The 22,389-nt window shown below is 53.9% G+C and overlaps 1 protein-coding gene across 1 annotated transcript in view; it reads right to left on the bottom strand.

Moving 5' to 3' along the window:
• Window positions 1–7,286: 7,286 nt before the first annotated feature.
• The window catches only part of LOC129208289 (uncharacterized), a 77,713-nt gene continuing 62,610 nt past the window's right edge, over window positions 7,287–22,389 (bottom strand). Inside the window, exon 8 of the transcript XR_008577766.1 lies at window positions 7,287–7,448. The gene's annotated coding sequence lies outside the window, so the exon portion shown is untranslated. The remainder of the gene's footprint in view (window positions 7,449–22,389) is intronic.

Raw genomic sequence — 22,389 nt, forward strand, 5'->3', positions numbered from 1 at the left:
CACGCTGAGCCGCTCTAGCCCCCGCTCTGGTTATGCTCTGGAGGACTGAGGGGCGGGGAAAGTGAGGGGCGCGGCCAGCATGTGTGGGCGTGGCCAATTGGGGCTGGGGGCGTGGCCAATGGGGCTGGGGGCGTGGCCGGGGAATCCGGGCTGCGCGTGAGTCAGCCCCGCATTAGTTTATTTTATTTTTTTTTTAAAGGAAGAATTAAATTAAACCTTTCCCGCCCTTATTCCTGTGTGTCCGTGTGCAATACACAGGCCTATGCTCAGGGTTTGGTTTTTTCCTCTTTTCGTTCGCACCTATCGCGCATTGCGTGACGCGTAAGATGGACGCCTGCGCCCTTGGCCACGCGTGGCGCGTGCAGCACGGTACAGCACCTCTCGGGCACGCGTAGCCCCTAACACAGCACGTCGTATGCTAAACGGGCACAGAACAGCCTGTACGCTATTTTATAGGTAACGTCTGTGCTATTTTATACTGAGGGCTGATCTGCGGGGACCCCCCTGTCCCGCCCGCCTTTCCCCGGCAGCGGGCTCAGGACCCCGACTGATGACTTCACCGGGTATTTTCTTTTTTTTTTTTTACTTATCCATGCCCGAAGGATGAGGTTGGAACGCGCGCGGCACGGAGCGCAGCCTCGCTCCAGGAGATCGGTGGAAAATGGCAGGATTGTCACCAGAGCTTTGTTATTACTGGCACCGCACCCAGAAACTCTTTAATTTGGGGGGGTAAAATTAACCCAGAGGCCTCGTTTTCTGCAAACCTTTGCTTTCCGGTACAACAAATTCGCTTTCCACCATCACCTGCAGCCCTGACCCCAGTGCTCCTCCACCACCTTCCGTCCCCAGCGTTGCCCCAAACACCATCCCCCAAACCATCCATTCTTCGTATTCAGTTGGGGACACACCCCGGCCCCCCCCCAGCCCTTTACAAGAGAGTTTCTGCCTGTCCCCTGCTGAAGGGCTGCACCACCTCGTTCCAAAATTAGGGTGCCCTAGGTGCAAGCCTGACCCGGCCGCGGCAGGGTGGTCCGGAGGTGTTCCCTGATGCTTTTGGGTTGAAAAAAAAAAGAATAGGGATGTTCAATCCCCTCAATGCCTTGGCATAAAGGAAGGCTGACTCCTTTTCTGGGGTGCCCCCGTGCTCCGGGGGGGGATGGAAAGATAAAAATAGCGTGTGTTTGCATTCGCGTTGGGATTTGCCCGGAGGAGAGCATCTTGGCGGAGGGCTCCAGGCGATGGCACTGCTGCTCCGCCGGCTCGGGCTCCGCTTCTCCCAGCAACCCACCGACCTCTCATCCCGCATCGATCCCGCCGGCCCTTTGTTGCCCCCAGCTCCTTGCCGGCGTCGCTTTGACATTCAGACATCTGAGGGGAACGTCGTCCTCACCTTTTGCTCCCGTTCCCAATTATCTCGTGCTTTTTGGGAGGCAGGGAGGGGACCAAAGCAGGTGGCAGCTCGTGATGCTGCCGGTGGGTGACCTTCCCTTAGCACCGCATGCAGGGTTTGGGGGGTGCAAAACATCCTTCCCGGCCCACAGCCGGATTGCCACCGTGGAACGCGTCGGTCTGGGAAGGTTTCATCTCGTGGCGGGGCATCGTGGGGTTGCGATCCTCCATCCCGACGCGATCCTCCTTCCCGATGCCGGCGTGGGAAAGCACGAGGTGGTCCCCAGCACCATTGACCATGGTGGGCTGGGGCAGAACCGCAGCCTCTCTGCGTGCTCCTTCCCTCTGCGAGGCAATCGGTTCATTTTTTTTTGGGGGGGGGGTGGGGAAAAAAAAAAAAGGCAGGAAAAATGGAGCAGATGAGAGGCTTCCGCGAGAGGGCACCAGCTGCAAGAGAAACTGCCTAAAAACGCCAAGAAAATTGGAGTGGGGGCCGTGGCTGCCGCCAAACATCCCGCTGTCCCTTTCATGTGGGAAACTTTCCATTTGGGGGCAGTTAGGCTTTTTTTTATATATATATATATATATATATATATATTTATTAGGAGGATTTCATTAAGCTTTTTGGGACAACGAAGGAAGCGTTGCTTTCCAGTTCGGTTAGCCGAGCCTCCCGAAGCCACCGGGACCTCTCCGGAAGTGATGCCTCTGCGTGGGGGCGGGGGGAGGCAGCAGGAAAAGCTGGTTCCTCTATTTTTTTTTTAATTTTTTTTTTTTTTTTAATTCTTCCCTCCATCCCTCTCCGCTCGCCTTTCTTTAACATCCCTGGGGACGTCTCTGCTGCGCTCGCCCCGCTCCGTGCTACCAAGCCGAAAAACCCCCTCCGCTGATGGAAACTTGCCCTGTGCCACCAATTCCAGCGCCCCGCCACGCCTTTACCAGGGCGTTTCATTTCCTCCACGTGCGCGAACCGCAAACCCCGTGGTGGCAAGAGCTGGCGATGATGCCAGAGCAGCTTGGCGGGTTCTTCAGACCCTTTTTCTGCTGTGGAAGCGAAGAGGAAACCGAGCGTCGGGGCTGGGAGGTCAACCCTTCGAGAGAGATGCTCTAACGGCATCTCTCGCCTTCCCATCCTGAGCAAGAGCGATTTCCGCACCATCGCCAGCAGGGTTGGGCTCAGCCCCGGGGCAGAGGTTGGTGGCAGAGGGCTTTAACCCGTGTCTCTGCCGGGGACGTGCCAAAAGCCCAAATATTTGCTTTGGGAGGGGCTAGGGGGGGTTAATCGGGGAGTGCGGCACCGGGTCCCCAGCCAGAGGGAGGCAAGGCGGCGGAGCCGGGTGTCACCGGTGCGTTGGTCCCGGCGTTAGGAGCTAAATTCGTTAAGAAAATTTGAATTCTGACCAATGGCAAGAGCGAAGCCCTTTGCAAAGAAGGGGACTCCTGGGGAACCTGGGCGAACCGCGGCTGCTCGCTCCCGCAGAGACCAGCTCCCGCTCTGGCCATCCCACCTCCAGACCCCTGTGCCTGGATTTTGCAAAGCCCGGAGCACGGCAGGGCTTCAGGACCAGCAAGCGTACCTCAAAACATGACACCAGCACCCCGACACCATTGCATCACCCCCCTGGCCGAGTGATTTTTTTTTTTTTCTTGCAGATAAGAGCGCGGCCCTTCCCAAGCAGAAACCGCCGCGCGGTGCAGCCTGATCTCCCGCCGCCCTGCCGGCACCGTTCCCATCCCATGGAGAACAGCTTCTCTTGAAGCTGAAAGTTTCTTGAAAAAAAAAAAAAACCCAAAAACCCCATGAATTCAGCCCAAACCTGCCCTTCTGCACGCGCATGCTGCCTCCTCCCTCTCTCTTCTTCCCCCCCTTCCCGAAGCCGTTTAAGGCTGTGATAACATTTTCGGGGAGGGAACACGCTAGAAGGGAATACGCTGCTTTTTTTTTTTTTTTTTTTTTTTTTGGCATATGCTTTACAGTTTTGGCATCGCCAAAATAAAATACAGCAGATCTGTCATATTTCTGAGATTATTATAAATCTCAGAGGTTTTGGATGCTGTTCCTGGGGTCATCCAGAGCCAGCGCAGGACGAGCTCGGCCCCTGTACGGTGCCATCATCCAGCACCTCCAGACAGCGACCGAGACCAGCCAAGCTAGCATCCCGGGAAATCACGGGGTCATTTATTTTATTCAGGAGCTTCCCTTCGATTCAGGCATCAAAAGAAGAGGCCAGATTCGGAAAACAGCTGCTCACGTTGGAAAATCTGTCCCGTTGGCAACGCCAACCATGTTAAATTAAGGGGAAAGCTCCTTGACTTGAAAGGATCCGGATTTTTCTTTGGCCCACGGGCTTGAAAAGCACTTTAAGACGTGGCCGCTAGCTGTTGCAGAAGTATAAAGTAAAATTTAATGTGATTTTTTTTTTTTTAAATTATTTTTTTAATTTTTTTTACTCAGCTCCTGGTGACAACGGCACGGAAAAAAAAACCTCATCAGCTTGCTCGTGCTTTGCGTGGATTTTCACGTGGCGACGGAGATGGATTCCAGTTCTGCCATCCTGGATGGTCCCAACGAGCCATCGGTTGTTTTTTTTTTCCGAAGCAATTTCCAAGACAGATTAGCAGAACTGTTGCGCCAGGGTTTTATTTTTCCGAGTCGTTTCCCCGTGCCGCCCGCGGTCGGGAGGGTGCCCTCTGGAAAGACGATTACGAGAGGTTTCCCTTTCTCATCTGCTTCAAAAGCTTTGCGGGGGAACGATCGAATCACGACGGGGAAAAGGCGGCTGTAACGCGGTGGTATGGAACAATAGGGAAGTTAATTTAATGCGAAAGTTAAAGAAACCGGTGGTAAAGGGTCAAGCCGAACATCTCCACGCCCTTCCCGATCCCCTCGGTACCCTGATTTATATCAGCTCCGCCTGATCTAAATACATTATTTCCTTCCGTGACATCAAAGCTCGCTTTACGCCAGCCATCAAAGGCGACGGACGCCTCGGGTTTAGGAGTCGTGCCCAGCCGAAAGGAAACGCCGAGCGGCGGATGGGAAATCATCATTTCTTTTTCCCAAACAATTTTTATTTTATCATTTCGATAGGGGCGTTGCCTTCAACTCCAATAAACAAGAAGCTCTCGGGGCGGCAGGGGGGGAGATGGATTTTTTTTTTTTTTTTTTTTTTTTTTGCTTCTCTCCTCCTCGTTTGATCAACTCCAACCTGAGGTCTCGGTCAGATGGGTGTTCACTACAGCACGGTGGTATAATTAAAGGAAACACACCCCCACCCCGAAATCAGGCGGCCCCTTTCTGCCCACCCCGGGCACCTCCACCCACCTCCTCTTGTTTTCCCCGAGAAGAAGCAAAGGGTGACGGCTTCTGCCGGCAGCTCCGGAGGCAAAGATTGCCCTTTCTTAACCTGCCGCGGGGAAAAGAGACCTTGTGTGTATTTAACCTAAACTTTGTTTTTCTGACTTTCTAGGCACGTCTGTGCATTTTCCTGTTTTTCCTTTGTTCTATGGGATCCTCAGCCAAGTCTCTGTCCCCTCCCTGGCTCCTGGGCCAGCGGTTCTTGGTCTCCACGTATTTTAATCCTCTACGGTGAAGACCTTCGGTACCTCTGAGCAACGTAACAGCTCTGCTCCTCGCTGCCTCCCCCACCTCGCTGCTCCCTCGCTTGGAACTCCCTAAAATCTCCCAAATTGGGGGGGGGGGATGAAGGATGCTGTGAAGCAGGGCGGGGGGGGATCCTCGGTCCAGTGTAGGATGTTTGGGGGGGGAGGGGGATTGACCATCCAGCATGGGACGTGGCGTGGGAAGATCTGGGGTGTTTGGGGGACGGGGCGGGGGGTTCCCGGTGCTCCGCAGGCTGCAGCCCCTCTCCAACCGAGAGGCAGGGTGGGATGCGCAAGGCATCCCGGGGGTCCTGCTCGCACCGCGAGCCCGGGGGCTTCCTCAGGGCCCCATGGCCTCCCAGCTTGGGCTGGGGCTGGCCAGGAGCACCCCTCTGCCCCAAGCTGTCCCATGGCATTGGCCGCCGGTGAGGTGGGACGAGCCTCCCGTGGCAGGGAGGGAGATGCTCCTGCAGAAACCTCCCCGTCCCGCTCCAGCATCCCCCAGCTTAACGGGAGCACGATGCATCGCCGCGTCTCCCGGGGCGCGCTTTTCAATCCCTTAATCTCCCGTAATCGCACGCGTGTTAAAAACCACCTGTTCCCCGCCCCCCCCCCCCCCCCCCAAACCCCCACCCCTCCCGCAAAGCCACCGGGATACCGGGCGCGGGTTCGGGTGAGTGTAACAAAAGACGCAATTAGAAAGGCGGGCTTTGATCTCCGGGAGGTAAGGAGTTCAGGCAGCTGTGCCGAAACCTCTCCCGCAGTCACTCTTCTCCATCGGTAACGTCCTAACAAAGAAGATCTTGTGTCCGTGACGCCTCGTTACGGCCCTTCTCCCCGGCCACCTGTCCTTCCCCGCCGCCAAAGCGCGCTGCCTTCGGGGTCCCTTCCCCGTCGCCGCTAGCAGAGGGGCGCGAATCGGATTTCACGGCCCCAACGCTTTCCGAGAGAGCTGCTGGGCTTTGCTCTCCATTACTCAAAGTCCCCGCCGCAATGGGTTCTTTGTTCCCGCAGCCCTGCCTGCCAACAGCTGGCTTCTCCATCCAGCTGTGCCGGGATGCAGGCGAGGGAGCGGCGAGGCAGCCGGGACGCGGGTCGGCACATGGGGACCCCCTGCGAGCAACCCTGGGGACCCCGAGGGAGGGATGCTTCCCGTCCCGCGTGGGCAGGAGAGCCCCCGCTCCAGCTGATCCGCGTCCCGCCCAAGGATGCTGTCGGTTAAAGGGCTGGCCCAGCAGAGATGGAGGAGTAAAGCTGCTTCTGACGAGGCGCTCGCGTGACGCTGGAAGAGGGAACGTGTTTGCTCTTTGATTTCCAAGGATCGGATCAAATCTGCATCCTACGAGGAGGATCAGCAAACCAGAAAATGGTTCCGTGATGCCCAGGGGCATCGTTAGATCAGACCCCCCCACCCCGGGGCAGCTCTGGGTATGGAAGGAGCAAGAGTGAGACGCTGATGCCTTGCCGCAGCCGGCGGTTTGCTGTCCGTTTTCAACATGACCTCACCCCTCTCTGCCTTTCCCAGATTATACGGGTATATCGCAGCCCCCCCTGGGCTCTTGGCCCCACCAAACACCCCAGGCTGTCCTCCCGGGCTCCATGCATCGCACCGAACGCTTACTCCCCTGTTCCCTACAGCCCCTCTGCGTCCACGGACGCGCTGCCCTGGCCTGCAAGCAGTTGCTCTTTCAATTCCCGTGGCGAGAAAGCGGAAATTAAAGCCATGTTTAGCAGCAGAACTGGGGCGCCGGTGGCCCAACTTCTGTTCTGCAGGCTGAGAGCTGGAGAGGGACACGGCGGGACAAGACGTTTGGGTTTTTCACCCAAAGAGAATTTCTCTGGCATTACACCAGCGTCGGTAAAACGGAATTTAGCGCTGGGAAGTCTCGCTTTGGCAGGAGCGTAAAATCCAACCTCTAGGGGTCCTTTCCATCCCTAATTTCCACGGGTCTTTGTCGGCAGGGCGGCGAGGGGAAGTACCTCCTAAAACAAGGACAAGGGGGAAAAAAAAAAAACCCCTTCTGGTCTTTTGCCACATACTTCCCATAACTACTGGAACGAGGCAGGACTGAATAAATATTCCACGGTGCAGGCAGGCACGCCCCGGGCTTTTGGTCCGAGCCCCTCTGACGGAGAGGTCGCTTCCCATCGCTCGGTGGCTTCCTGCGCCGGCAGGAGAGGATGCCCCCTAAAATTTGCTGCAGGCAGCATTTCCCAGGTAAAAAAAAAAAACCCAAAAGCCATTCTCTATTTTTTTTTTTTCTTTTATTTTCATGGAAAAGCCCAGAAGAAAGGGAATCCAAGAAGGAAAGACAAAGACACCTTCCACTGATGGGAAAACCCCCGTTTCTTACCATGATCCATCACGATTTTCACTGGGTGCCTGGTGCAGAAGGGTGGCATCTCCATCCCACGCGTCCCGTCCGCCCTTTGCCCGGGGCGATGCTCCTCACCGGCTGCAGGAGGACAGCAAAAGCTTTTCATTAGAGAAGTTTGGGATTTATAACAAACTTCATACATTTCTTTTTTTTTTTTAAATAAATATTTTGTATCTCAAGGAGGGCGAACGCGCTCCAGGAGAGGTTTTGTCTAGCTGAAAAGCAAGCCGTCCATCGACCACGTGGGATCTTCCCCCGTTACAAGGGATGCGGGGGGGGCGAGCCCAAAAATCTCCCCAAGCAGCCTCGCTCTTCGGGGCCGTGTTTTGTGTGCCGAGCTGGGAATTCTTCCTTGCTCTCTGCGATATCCTCTGCACTATCTCAGGGAAGTGCAAATCTCCCCCTCGAAGCCGGAAAGCCTGTTATTTCCGTGGACATGCCTTTATCTGTGGCACAATCGGGTTTTAGTCTATATTAATTTTTTTCCCGAGAAGGACAGGCCAGCCAGTTGGTCCTGGGCGGGATCATGATTTTTATGTAAAATGATGTTTTCTTGGGGAACAAAAAAAAAAAATAAAAAAGACAAAGGAGAGTGAAAGAGACCACGTGCTGGGCAGACCCTGCTCCAGGACGTGCACCGGGACCAACGCCACCGCGGCGGGGCTGGGGATGCTGCTCTACAAGTCGCTGCCGATACTGCGGGAGCATCCCTGGATGCAGGAGCATCCTTGATGCTGGTGATGCAGGACCATCCCTCCACCTCCTCCTGACATTTTTCTCAAGATCCGAAGCTTTTGCAGGATTTTCGTCGTGGCATTGGATGTGCCAAAAAAAAAAAAAAAGGGGGGGAAACTGAGGCACAGCCGCTGGCTCAGCTTGTTCCAAAGTCAGGACTTTGCTTTTCTTAGTAATTTCTAATTGACCTGATGGGAAGATGTGTGTACAGGATTTTTTGGGCTATCATCAAATTTAAAAGGAATATCGTAATCAATGAAGGAAAGCCGGTTGTTTAAAAGACTGAAGCAGTATCAGTCAGCATTGAAATAATTTTCTAAAAAAAAAAAAAACCAAAAAAAAACAACCCCAGAAAAAAAGACATGCACGCTCCCTCAGTGAGGAACTGGAAGAGTGTGTGGCAATAACAGCGTCAAGAATATAAATGCTCGATCAATTTTCCTCCAATGGTTTCCAGACTAAAAGCCGGAGCAAGAGACCAATAAACAAGATCACTAAATTTGGCTTTCATTTCTGCCTCCGAGCTGGCACACGACATCGCACGAGCCCCGCGCAAAGGCTTCACCTCCGGAAAAAAACACGACGCAAAAGCCCATCCGCCCTCGGAAAAAAACAGCTCACGCCTTCCGAGCCTCCGCTTTGTCACAGGAGATGTCTCCCGGTCGGAGGGCTGAGAAACGAAACCCCTTCTTCACCCGCCAAATGCTGCGAGCGGAATTACCTTTCGGCGCAAACGTTTCCGCCGAGGGTCTGCGTTTTTACTTTTCGGCTCGTAAGACCTCCCGGAGAGCAACGCCGATGGAAAACCGACCGCGCACGATGAAACGGAAAGTTGTTGTTTCCCCTTCTTTGCAGCGTCTTAGCAAATCATTGCTAAATCCCTGCGCTCCCAGCCAGGAACGTCGCGATTGCTGGGCAAGGCTTTCCCTGCGTCAGCCCGCCTTTCGCCGCCCTGACGCCGTTTAGCCCGGCCACGCCGTACCCGCCGTACCTTCGTTCTGACGACGCCTGTTAAAGACGGGAGCGCTCCCCGGGTGGGGATTGCCTTCTGCACCCACCCCGTCGCACTTAACTGCTCTGAACGGGGAACCGCCTCATCAAAAAGGTGTCCAAAACCAGGCTGAAACCGCCCTACGAGCGCGTCCGTCCTTTCCAGAGGGCTGGGGCAAGCGCGGCAGGGAGGACCGGCCCCGCCGCTGCTCAGGACGGGACTCTCCAGGAGCTTTTCTCGGGGGGGGGGGGGAATATTTTGGGATGCACCCAGCATCTCCATATTCCGCTTACTTATTTAACTTAAGCCGCGGAGCTATCTATTCTGTAAGAACCCTGCGCTTTAATTAGCCGTTATTTACAGCCCGTGGCATTCCCCACGCGCACGACCTGCTGGCGAGCGCGGGAGCAGCCTAGTTATTTTGCAGCCTTGCCCGATTTACACCAACTGCGGAGCAGGCACCCATACGAAGGCCGGCGAGCGGAGCAGAGCCAGCCCCTGGGCTCCGACAACATCCTCAGCGTCCCTCCTCCGTAAACCCCCGCTCCGCATGGCCGAGAGGGATGCGATCCGGGAGCAAAGCTGATTTAGATGAGGTTTTTTGGGGTTTGTTTTTTTTTTTTAAGGTCCGTCCCACGGGTGGGAGCTAGCTGGGAGGTATAACACCAGCTGGTCCCCATCGCACCCCTTCCCACCGGGCATGCAAAGCTGGGGGAGAAGAGATGCCAGGCACGTCTCGGTGATGGACATCCCTCAGGATGGAGCCGGCACGTGGAAAAACACTGGCTTGGCGATGGAAAAGAAGGGTCAGTCCTGTGTCGGGGTTTATTTGACACCGCGGGATGTCAGGTTTCCTCGCCGTGCCTCAGTTTCCCCCCCCTCTGCCAAGCGGGATGGTCCCGCTCTGCACAGAGCCCCGTAGACGAAAGACACGACGCAAACGCTCACCAAACGCTCAGCAGCACCGGCGGCTCCGGCAGAAACTTGCTGCTGTTTCATCCCATTCGCGAAGACTCGGCGTTTCGCTTTACGAGGACAAAAAAACCTAAGATTTCGGAATTGTTTTACGGGATGCGTTTCCCTCCGCGGCGCCCCGACGTGCTCCTAGGGATCCCTGAAACACCAAATGTCTGGGCACAGCAGCAACTCATAAGAAACAACAGTATGCTCATTGTTTAGCAGCCTTTGATAATCCATCCAATGATTTTTAAATAAACTGGATGGAAAATAATGGAAATTTCAGGCCCTGGAACCCATTATTCCTGCGTACCAAGCCCGATGCCGCTAAACGCAAGAAGGACCCCGACGTTAATGAAATTCCTGCCTGAACAAACTTTTCTCATGCTGTTTAGTAAAATGACTTGTGCATCATAAAAGCAACATCACTCAAGCTGTTAAAATGTCTTCTGCGGAAAGTAAAGGCAAAGGAGCGGGAGGAATATATTTGTTAAATTGCATATAAGCAGTAATATATATTTAAAATATAACGTTATTAGGTTACCGGAGGTTGGTGAGTTTAAAGCACGAGGGTGAATTGATCAACTGCTGTGCCAGCAATCGAAGTCTCCCATTTCAATGGGAGGCTGAAAAATTTTAACTGATTTTCAGACAAAATATCCATCCATCACCCCACCATGCCTGGAAAGACGCCATTTCCAGAGCAATTTTCTGGTTTTGGGGTTTTTTTTTAAAAAAAAAGTTTCATAGACAGTCGAATGAATAAATAACTGAATCACTTCAAAGCCCCCAAAGGAGCATTTTTTGTTTTATTAATTTTTTTTTTTCTTGAAGAACGCATTTGAGATGACAGCATCCGCCTCGTTTCTAAAATTCCTAAATAATCTTCCCGTTCTGACCAAAAGATCTGTTTTGCACGAGAGGAACTTTGCAGAGAAAGAACCTTCCAGCCGGCCCTAATTAAGTTCTGCTTTGTCCTGATGAAGCACATTGCTAGAGCTGGATTTCCAAAGCCCTCGTATCCCTTCCAGTTTCCCTCCGAATGGCTGGAAAACACCCTCCGAGGGCTGGTGAGCCCCGATTGCTTTTGGAAGCCCTCACAGGTGATATATATCGATTATCGACATCGCCTCCTGCTCTTTCTCAGGGGAACGCATGGGACCAATTTATCCCTTTTCTGCTGGATAGGAGCTAGAAAGCCTGGGAGCGTTAATTTTAAGCTTAATTTAATCTACTTCTCCGCCCCCCCGCCCACCTCCAACTCCTTAAAGTTTTTTAAAAGAATTTAGCTGGGATTTATTTTCAAGGTCACTTTACGCACGGTGCCTGCGAGTAATCTACCCCGGCAGGCTGGCTAACGTTGTGCGTCATTTATCATTTTTCCTTTCTTCTTTTACGTATAGAGCCGATTCACCGAAGCGCACCCAGAGCCGAGGGCTCCCTCAAACTCAGCCAAGGGAGAAGACGTAACCCCAAGACCTTTCCAGAAGGACTCGTTGACTCAAGGAGGTGGACAACACCCACCACCACTTGGCTTCCAGCACGCGCCTACGCCCTTCGTGAAGCGTGGGGGGATTTACAGCTGTGCCCGTAGGCTTTTGTGAACACAGCCGCCCCTGCGCAAGCCCGGATCCAGGCTCAGAAGAGATGTAAAGGCGCTCGCTGCACGCGTAAAATTGAGGTGAAGGTGTCCCGGAGTCTGGAGATGGTGCAAGAAACTGTCATCTCTCCCTGACGTAGTCTTCCTCAGGGTCCTGGCAAGCTTGAGGGCACTTGGGATAAGCGATGGGAGGCTATTTTGTGTGGGAGGGGGTAAAGAGGTTTTTAGATTTCAGGCTGGGACGGAGACCCCGGCCCCTTAGCAAACACCCCCAAAACGTGGCCATCATCCACACCCCTCCCTTCCCTGTGAACCCGCTGCGTTTCTCGGGAAGAAAACCATCTTCCCTGGAGGATGCTGGTCTGCTGTAGAGCAGCAAAGGCATGGCAAGTATTTTGGACTGCAAGTTTAAGGGAGGTTTCTTGGAAGAAATCACTTTTTCTCCTGCTCTGCTGACACAAGCCTGGAGGGCTCGCTGCGTTGTTCCCCCCCCCCACTTAAGACCATTGGAGTTGTCACTTCCAATGCCCATGCCTCGGAAGATCCCAGCAGCGCGCGCTCCCAGACCCAGCTCCATCCCACCTGTGGGTTATTTGGGTCTCCGGGTGCCCCAGTGATGCCCCATTACTCTTCACACACATCCTACAGCTCGAAAAATATGAGCTGTTGAGCACAGGCAGATGGAAAAACACCAGCAGGAGGGTGGCCAGTTGATGTCTTTAACACCTGCAGAGGCTTCAGCCTGGAGGACGGGTGGAGGGATGAACACCTTGTGCCATTCCCGGGCGGCGGGGAGGATGGGGAGTGCCTGAGATCACGGCACGGCCATCTCCCAACAAGTCCCACTCCCTGTGCAAGCATCTCTCCGACACATCGTAATTTTTGCCATGGGCTTAAGCCACCAACAGGTCTTTTTACAGTCTTCCCCATCACCTCTGAAACTACCCGAGGCTGATACTGAGCAGTCCTCTTTAGAGAATAATCTTAAAAGGCAGAGGAAGGTGTCTCAGATGATGGGAGATCATCATCTCCCAGATGATGTCTGTCCAAAACAAACAAAAAAAAATGCTGGGCAGATGCCTCCTCCAGCAGTTCTGGAGAAGACTGCTCTCATGGGTGGCGGCAATCACGGGAGCCCAGGCGCTGCTCCAGTGGGACCACCCAGCTCACCCAGCCCACGTTCCCCATGCACTGAAACCTTGTTCTCCTCAAACAAGCCCTCCAAGGTGCTGGCTTCTGCAGGGGACCGGCACTGCCTCAGTTGCCTCCTCCACGGGGTGGCCGTGGTCGCCCGTTCCTCTACGTTTGCCAGCAATGTTAAGGGTCTATTAAGTCCTTGGGAGCTCAGCCCGCAGATGAGCGCTGGGTTAGGCTTAGTCCAAGCCTGATGCTGATTTGGACACGGGTCAGAAATCCCCAGGGAGGGAAGGCGAGAAGATGGGGGTGTGTTTATGTATCAACACAAAAGCATCCTTCATGCTGCCTCTCCCCGTTGCTCTGAGTCCCCGTCTCCTCCGGACCGCATCAGACCCCAAGCACGGCAGGAATTCCTTGCCTTGCGCCGACCACGAGATGTTTCGACCCTGATGTCAGTCCCCGGTGTGAAGGCAGAGCATGGCCGGGGCGGGGGGGGCCGAGCTCCCTTGCGTCCCATCAGCCGAAGGCGAGGTGGCCGAGCGAAGGAGTTGGTTGCCTTGTTTTCCAGCTCTGCAGGCGAGGGGACTGTCTGCGACGGAGGGCTGCGAGGGCTGATGCCTCTGCCCCCAGGAAAGCTGCCAAGAGCTCAGCTGAAGAAAACGTTCGTTTCGCCTCAGTTTGAGAAAACGAGGGATTTCGACTCTGTTCAACAGGAGCGAGGAGCCCTCGCTTAAATCCAACACCCCTTCCAGCAGGCAAGAGGGACAAAATGTAGTCCCATGGTGAGTCCTTAACAGGGCTGACACACCGGCTCCTTTTGGGGGTGGATGAACCGACCCTCATCGCCTGCTGTGCACCCTCATCACCTGCCGCACACCCTCATTGCCTGCCGTGCACCCTCATCGCCTGCCGTGCACCCTCATCGCATGCTGCGCACCCTCATCGCCTGCTGCGCACCCTCCTGCACATCTTGGCTCCCCGTGCAGATGTGGGCACCTCTGGGCATACCCGCATAGCGCTCGAGTCCCCGGGGACAAGTGCCCTTTGGGATGCAACGTCCTGGGCATCCCTTCTTTGCAGTGGGGAGCGGTCCTGCTGCCCCAAGACCTGTTGTGCTGCTTACAGGCACCCAGGGACAACGTTGCCCCTCCTCCGGCTCATTGGTACCACCTGAGTCCACCTTAAACACCGACCACATGTAGGCATAAAACCTTGCAAAGCAGACAGCTGAGCACAAAACTGGAAATACAGTTGCAAAAAAAATTCCACGACCCCATGCAAAAAAAAAAAAAAAAACAAACAAAAAAAACCCCCACAACGCACAAAACTCACCAGTGTGTACCTGAAACCCTTCTCCACTCCCAGCTCTCTCCTAAGGTTTCTCTGAGTCTCATCTCCCTGTCCCTTTGCGCTGCCTACCTGAACCCACCCCAGCCCTGGGTTTCTGTTCCCCGCTTCTCCTCGGCACTTATTAAACATAAATAAAGCCTGGAGCCCCCTCCCGCCGTTTCCCCGCTTATCCGGGGCCGTGCCTGTCCTGGAAAGGCAAACGGCGCCCGTTTTTGTGTGCCCGGCTCTCCCCGGCCGTGCGGAGCTGACTTTCACCCCCAGCCACGCTGCGGCGATGGAGCTGACTCCGCGGGACTTTGCGAGCCATTATCTCACGAGGGGTCATTTGGCCCTGTTCCCTTCTGAAAAGCAGAAGGCACGCGCGGCATTTCACGAAACAGATGGTCAGCTCGGCGCTCGGACCGCTCCATCCCCGCCACGGCCCCTTGCACGTGGGCTCGCGGCAGCGTTGGGGGTTCACGACCTCGCAGATGGTCTGGGTAAGCGCAGCCTGCGGAAGCTGGAGGGATGGACGGAGGGATGGACGGAGGGATGGACACTCCAGGTAGTTCCTGCCTCCCACGTGGTGGCCAAGCATCCAGTACTCCATGAATCCAGGGGGGGAAAACAGGCTTCATCTCAGCAGGACTTAGAGGTGAAGCAAGCAGCCACCACGCTGCGGCTTTATTTTACGTGAATGCAAGAGCTTCAGCTGGGATGTTTCACACCTGCACTGAAAGTCATCGGTGTCCAAACACTGGAAGAGTCTCCAGGGAGGGACGTGAAGGTAGTGTGCTCCTGGGCGGCATCAGGTTCACGGAGGGGACCTCCTCTGAGTTTCTCCCCCGTTCTCCCTTTGCCGTTGAGCTTGGTGTTCCACAGCAAGCACGTCCGACTCCAGCCAGGCAAAGATCCACCCTCAGGCCAGATGCCCAGGGCTCCCCAGCCCGACCCTCGGCCGTGCCACGCAGCTCTGCGTGCTGGCTCCGGGGGGGGTGTGCAAAGACAAAACCACTGACCCTGTACTTTCCCTGCGGCAGGACCCAAAGTTCCCCGGACAGCGTGTTCTCCGGGCCAGGGTCATCCCTGTTTTGTCCCAGCCTGGCCCAGATTTCCAAGGCGGATCCAGAAAGAGGGGTCAGCACGGGAAGCAGCTGGGCAGGCTCGTTTCCAGACCAGTGCAGCTGGGGAAAGTTTATTTTGCTAAGCTGCTACTGTCCCAAGGTTATTAAAGGCACACTTGGTGCATTAGCCCCTATTCGAGTCACGCTGGTGCAACGCAGGATGGGCCAAGCATCACAGCAAAGCCAGGAGGAGATGCTTTTTTGGGGGTTTGGTTTGGGGTTTTTTTTGGTTGGTTGGTTTGGTTTTCAGGGGTTTGGGGTTGTTTTTTTTTTTTGCTAAGCGAGCCTCAAAAAGACCCGCTGCTCCTTTGCCCCTAGGGCTGCTGCATCTTAGACCCACCACCCACATCCTCGCTGCCGGCACCGACCCCAGCACCCCGAGCGGCTGATCGCAGGGGCTGTGTCCCGCTGTGCGGATGGCTTGGCCCCACGTCCCCGGGAAGGGGCAGGCCCACGAGACGAGCACCGTGCTGGGAAATTCATGGCGGCAGCCTCCCCGGGTGGGATTTCAGCCTCTGGCACTGGCAGATTAAAACCATGCATCAGGCTTTAATGAATGTAACTGGATCCCAGCAGGCTCCAGCGCATCGGGAAACGGCATCCCCTCCCTTCCCGTCCAACGTGTGATTTACGGCGGGGCTGAGCAAAACACGTTGCACCCCCCCTGGGAAACCCCTTGACCGGTTGCAGCATCCCTCGGGGCTCGCAGCCCAGAGCTTGCGGAAGCGTCGCGCTCTCGGCACTGGCAGGGAGGTGGATTTGTTTGCTTGGCGCAGGCAGCACGAAGCTCCTGGTGCTGGGGCCACCACGGCGCGTGGACTTGTGGCTGCCTTCACGAGCCTTCTAGGTCATTTTTAACGTGTTTTTAATGGCTGTGTCGGGACACGCCGGTCTGCGTCACCCTTAGCCCAACCTTTTGCAAAAAAATCTACCTTTTTAAAAATCAAGATTTCGTTAGTGGGGTATATTTATAAACCCCGTGCATGGGGCTGATGCTGCTTTCATCTAGAGGAAGCCTTTGTTGTCTCCTCAAGCACGCCTGCGCCCAACCCTCGGGTACCTTATTAACCGGGAAAAAGATCAACATGAAGAGCAGGTATCAGCCCAACAGGCCAGCCAGATGTCTCCTCTGATAACCCCTGTATTATTTTTGGTTTAATCAGCCTATTTACCAAGTCAAGCACCTCCTGCAGCCCACCCCAGGGTAACGCTCGGAGTACAACCCTGTATCTCCATGTAGTGCCTGCTTTTAATCCTTATTTCTCCGGTATCTTGAAGGGCACGCGTTCTCCCGCCCTCCACAGTCCTGCAGCTTTTCTATTAGCTAATAAGGGCTGGACGAAGCGCATCCAAGCGCGTTTAAAACACGGCGGCTTGGATCCAGAAGCAAACGGCCGTACCAGACCAGACACCGCAGGAGAAGATGCTCAGATGACAGATGCATCACCATCCTGGTTCAAAGGTAAGGCAGACAAGCAGGTAGATGATAATATTTACGGAGCCACAAGCTTTTGAGAGGAAGAAAATGAATGCTGGGTGATGTAATACACCTCAGGCCGCTCGCATCATGCGAGGAGTGCCAATCCCGCTGCAAAAAAAGCGGCTGTAGCCATGAGAGAGCAGCTATTCATCCCTCATTTCAAACGGTGAGCTTAGGAAAAGCCTCTCGGGGAAATATATCCGCTGCCAGAATGCAACGGGGCTCCAGCAATGCCCTTACCAACACAACAATCAGGAAGCCTTTTCTTTGGTAAGAATTTAGAAATATTAAGTATTTTACCATTGCTGTTTCAGTACATAATATTCCCCTTTTTACTGCATTCCTTCCAGGAAAAAAAAAAAAAAAAAAAAGCCAAAATCAAGCACTGGGGATGGGTGGGAGGCAGAATCTGTCCCAAGCCTTCAGTCCGGCTGCGGCGGGTGGTATATCATCCCGGTCCTGCCCTTGCTTGGGGAAAAAGGGATTGCAGGAGCTGGCCAGAGCCTGGCTCCAAACATAACTTTGGAAACGACGTGAGAAACTCCTGCACGTGACATTCAGGGAAGGCGGCTGCCTCCGAGCCAGTCCTGGCAGAGAAGCATCTACCTCCAAATGGGGCTTTTCCCCCTGTGTTTTCCTTCTGGCATCCTTCTAATATGACAGCAATTAAAAGCCCTGAAAAATGGATGGAAACAATTTGGAAGAGGTCTCTATTAGATTTGCTCTCATTAGCACTGCAGGCTATTTTTTCAGCTGCTAATTGACAGCTGCCTTCCATATGCAGTGTCAAAAATAAAAGCCCCAAGGCATTATACCGCGGTAATTTTAACCGGAGCTGTCTCGTCAGGCACGCGAAGGAGCACGAGAGGGGAGACAGTCACACGAGCCCACCACGGCCACGCCGATGTTGATTCCAGGGGTGTCGTGCCTTGGCAAAGCAGTGGGATGGGGTGTGCGTGGGGACACACCAGGTCCTCCCACCGCTTGTGGGACCGTGCTCAGGGGCATCACGTGTGTCCACAGCAAAGAGGACAGAGACTCTCTGGACTTGCCCTGCCTTGGGGAAACCATGAGAGCCCTCCAAAGCCAAAGGTTTCCACCTACAAAGCCCCAGGAGCAATTTCTGCATCCCAACAAGTCTTTTGATGTCCTCTGACCTTGCAGCACTGGTGTCCCACCTGTCCTCACCACCTCTTGGCCATGAAACCTCCCCCAGCTCAGCAGCAAGGGCACACCGCTTCGCCAAAAGCGTGCCCACCCAGCAGCACCATACGGTAAGGCAGATGGCATCTCTGAAGCAGACCCAGCTTTTTTTTTTTTTTTTTGGGGGGGGGACGGGGCCACCTGGAAAAAGCAGTGACATTCTTCTGCTGAAAGTCAACGGAGTCAGCTAGAAACTTAGTTTCAGCAAGAACGTGGTGGAAGGAGGCCGACGTTCCCAAGCATTGCCACCGTTTCTCAACGAGATGGAGGAGGATTAGCCCTTTCTGGCATGCCTTTTGCCCACTGGTGCGCTCTCTGTGGGTGTCGTGGATGCTCTCTCCTGTTCTGAGAAAGAAAACCCACAAGCCTGCACTGAATACAGCCAAGAGATGCATCGCCATACATTTTCGTGAGGGATGTTTACTATGTACTGAAAAATCCTTATAGCTGGGTTAGCCAGCAGAGCTGGACCCGAAAGGGAGATGGATGGATGGATGGATGGATGGATGGATGTCCAGACTCCAGGATGCCATAGAGTGAGCAAGTGGGTGGCAACGTGAGATGTTTGCTCAGTGGATTTACACAGCAACAGCCTTGGAAATGACTGGAAAGCCAGGAAATGGAAAAATGACTGTATGCCAAGGTGGGCATTTCACTTTGTTGTTTAAACCAATCATTCATGAATTATTGGTTTTCCCTTAGCAAGCACTTCCCTGGCACCCAACCCAGACTTACTGAGAGCATTGACTGCAAGACTTTTACAGAAAGGGATAAAGATATTCCCCAATTGTGGCTTGGGAGCCTACCCTGAGTGTCTCTTGGACATAAGAAGCTCCTGGACAGCTGAACTTGGACTTCCCTCCTTGGGCCATGGGTAGCCCAACCATCGGGCACGCCCCACCAGGATGCCTCCACATCTGGCTGACATCTCCTCAGCTGGAAACTTTGCTTTGACTTTCCTTCTAGCTGAACTACAAAGGTCAACAGTGGTAGGAAGAGGGAAGGGAAAGCCATCAGCTGGGAAATGATGCTAATCCAGCCCAGCGCTGGTGGTGCCCTAGGAGACACGTCAGGTCAGTCTGCCTTTTCTCTGGAAAGAAATGAGATTGGTATGGGAAGTGCATGCTGAAATACTCTGGCTCAGTGTTAAATAGCTGCTTTCAGCTGCGCCTTTGATCTTCGGGAAATTACAGGTCTGACCATAGCTGCTGGCTCTGTTAAGGAAATGCCAGCGTCACCACGTGCCTCCCATTTCCCCTTCGAGCTTCCTAGATCACCCCCAAAAGGGGAGGGCTCTGTCCCCAGGCTACAGGGGTGACCCCCAGGTGCCTGAGCCACAGCACCATCACTCATCCTGGTCCTCTCCAGACAAGGGATGCCTAAAGGCAGATGAGAACCCAGAGAAGCAGAGGGACACGGACGGTGAGCTGGAGACCACCATGCACCTAAGTCATCGCCCCATCCTCAGCCAACACATCCTGGGCAAATTCCCTCCCAGATAAATAACGTTTTCAGGTGCTGAAAACATTCATCCACTTGGAGTGATGTAGGTTAGCTCTCAGGCTCTGAACACTCACTTCTTTTGGCCCATCATGACCTTTGCCGGTGGGTGGGAAGAGCCCATCAGCCCAGTGCACGGAGCCGCTGTGATTTACAGACAGCCCGCCGAGTGCGGATCTCGCGTCACTTCAAGCAGGAATATTTTTTTTTTTTTTTACTGTTGCTCCATATTGTAAATTTGTCTTCGCATGACATAATTAACAGCATTGCCTCACGCGGACACGGTGATTTACAGGCGTGGAAATAGCTGCAGTAAGGTCACGGCTGGGGAATTCGAGGAGAGGCGGCGCGGGGGCAGGAGGGGTGGGGGTGGGGGTGTCCATGTGCTGCCCCACGCTGTGCCCAAACAGCCGCGATTTAGGGCCGTGTCCCACCGCACCGCACAGCGAGGAGAGGACGCGGATACAGCCTCTGCCACCTCGACGTAGTATGTTGCGGTAGTCTTCAGATGGAGAGACTATTGCATTAAAGAAATCATTCCTCAGGCGTAAGGGAGCAATGAAGATTTCCCCAAACCGAGGGCAGGGAGTGATCTGAAACACAAATAACCACTCTGTCTGTCGATGGCTCCGTTTCTATTAAAGAGAAATATGTAAGAGCTCAAATTCTGCAGCTAACTTAGCCAATAGTTGGCTGCATCGCTGACATCTCCACATAGGCTCACCCCTAAATAACCGAGCTTCGGAGCTGGCTGGGAGTTCTCCGCTGGAATAGCTCTTTTGAGCAGGCAAATGCGATTTCTGCAAACGCTGAGTTTTCTGCAGGAAATCATTTTGGAGAATCCATTTGCCCTCGGGAGCAAACAACAAAAAAACCCCGCAAGCCAAGCGGTATTTCATTTCAGTTCAGCTTCCTTGGGAGGAAAGCCCCGCAGTTTGTGAAGTTGAACCGAGATGCTAAATTTTATCCGTTTCGCATTAACCAGAATCTGCAAAATTTTTTTACTGTGGTGCCATTCATGAGCTGCTATTCAGGCTGAATTAATTTCCCCATGATAATTTCCAGAGCCCTGTTTACCTGGGATCCTCGTGGATGAGGACAAACATAGTATATCCCAGGAATCCGAGGTATAGCGGGTATTCAGTCAGATTTGCAAGCCCTTGTCTGCTACAGCCTGGGGATACAAAGGAGCCCGTTAAACCTGAGGCTCCCAATATTTCCTAATTGCTAAATGATACAGAACGACAAGGTGCGAGGCAAAGAGCCACGAACCACGGGACTGCTGGGACAGAGACTGTTTTATTGCATTTAGCTACACCCACAACCTCAAGAAGGCTGTCTAAATCAGTTGACGGCAACGCTGTAGGAATCACATGCTGGTCCCGCAGGCTGCCAAGCAGGAAATTAACGTTATTTAAAATGATGTAAGCAACCAGTAACAAGAAGAGGAGCCACAAGACCCCGTTTTTCAAATGTGGGTAGCCTCATTCAACGTGCAACAGAGCCCACGGGATGGCATCTCTGCGCTGTGGACTTGCCTACGTAGATGAGTTCAATGGACCTAGGACGTGAGTTCTCAGTCATCTGGATGTTCTGGTGTGACTTCCCACAGGGGCACTTTTATCCTGGTACACAAATACCTATTTCCATACAGATGATCTCAGTTTGGAAGAGTTTAAAATAGATCTCTATTCCTATCCTGGAATGAGCATTCCCCTGGGAGACTCCCCTCGTACGGTCAGTCTGGGTTAGCCACCAGCGTGGCAGAGCTAAGAGGTCTGCTTTTGGTGAGGGAATACGTTACGCCGATTCACAGCCCAGGGAGCATCCCTGGGTGCCCAGCACCAATACAAGGCAACACGCCTATTCTAATTGCCGCTTCTTTCCCCATCATCCTCTGTGAAACCAAGTCAGCACCCGGGTCATTCAAGTTTAACTCTAAGACACAAAAAAACCCCCCCACTCTCCCTTGTAGTCTATATCCCTGATGCAAGGGACACGAGTCCTGCCTGCTCTCTGGAACAGACTGCTCCATTAACAGCATTTGCTGAAGAAGCCATCAGAGAGCAGTTTGCACCAAGAGCAGCTTTTTCCATCCACGCCAAAAAGAAACCTCACTAACTACTAGCCCGCAGCACAGCCCGCTCAGCTACTAACTAGCAGTAAGCAGCCCATACGTTAAACAGCCACCAACCGCCCCCAAGAGACCCACCACCATAACTGTATGTCCTAAGGTCCTTAAAAGCTCTGCCAGTGGAAAAACACCCTCATCTGCTCAAGCCTGGCTCAGGCCAGCATCCTGCCTAGCATTTTTTGGTAAAGCAAGTGGGAGAAAATCCAGGAGAAACTCAGTGCACCCACCTACTCCTATATGTCCGTCCGTCCGTCCAATGCTTGCTTGCTTGCTTGCTTGCTTGCTTGCTTGCTTGCTTGCTTGCTTGCTTGCTTGCTTCCTTCCTTCCTTCCTTCCTTCCTTCCTTCCTTCCTTCCTTCCTCGCCCAGCCAGCCCCCTGCCCATCGAGGTTTTCACAGGCAGCTGCAGGTGCCTCATGGGCTTTGCCCAGCCCTGCCTTCATGCAGAGCACCTGGGTGAGGTGCAGCCACCTCTTCCCTTGCTGCCCTAACAGGGTTTGCTGAGCCAGACGGCCACCTAAGAGCCCCGCTCGTGCCACAGTTTCTCCAGGGCAGCTATCGTGGGTCTCCCGGCGGCTCGTTTGGCAGCCTTACGCTCAAGCATGCTCACAACTGTCTTTTTGGTGCTTTTCACGTGGCGTTCTGCTCTGTGAAACAAAGTCCTTTGGCGGCCACCAAGAGACTGGTCGGCTGGAGAGGTGAAGCAAGGATGTCCCTGTTCATGGGGTCCCATCACGCTCAGAGGTCACACCAGCGTCCCTGACCCGCTGGGTTTGTTGCATCTACCGTCATCTGCGAAAATGCGCACATTGGAAGGATGATTTTTTTTC

The sequence above is a fragment of the Grus americana genome, chromosome 6 (genome assembly GCF_028858705.1).
Source record: "Grus americana isolate bGruAme1 chromosome 6, bGruAme1.mat, whole genome shotgun sequence".
Lineage (NCBI taxonomy): Eukaryota > Metazoa > Chordata > Aves > Gruiformes > Gruidae > Grus > Grus americana.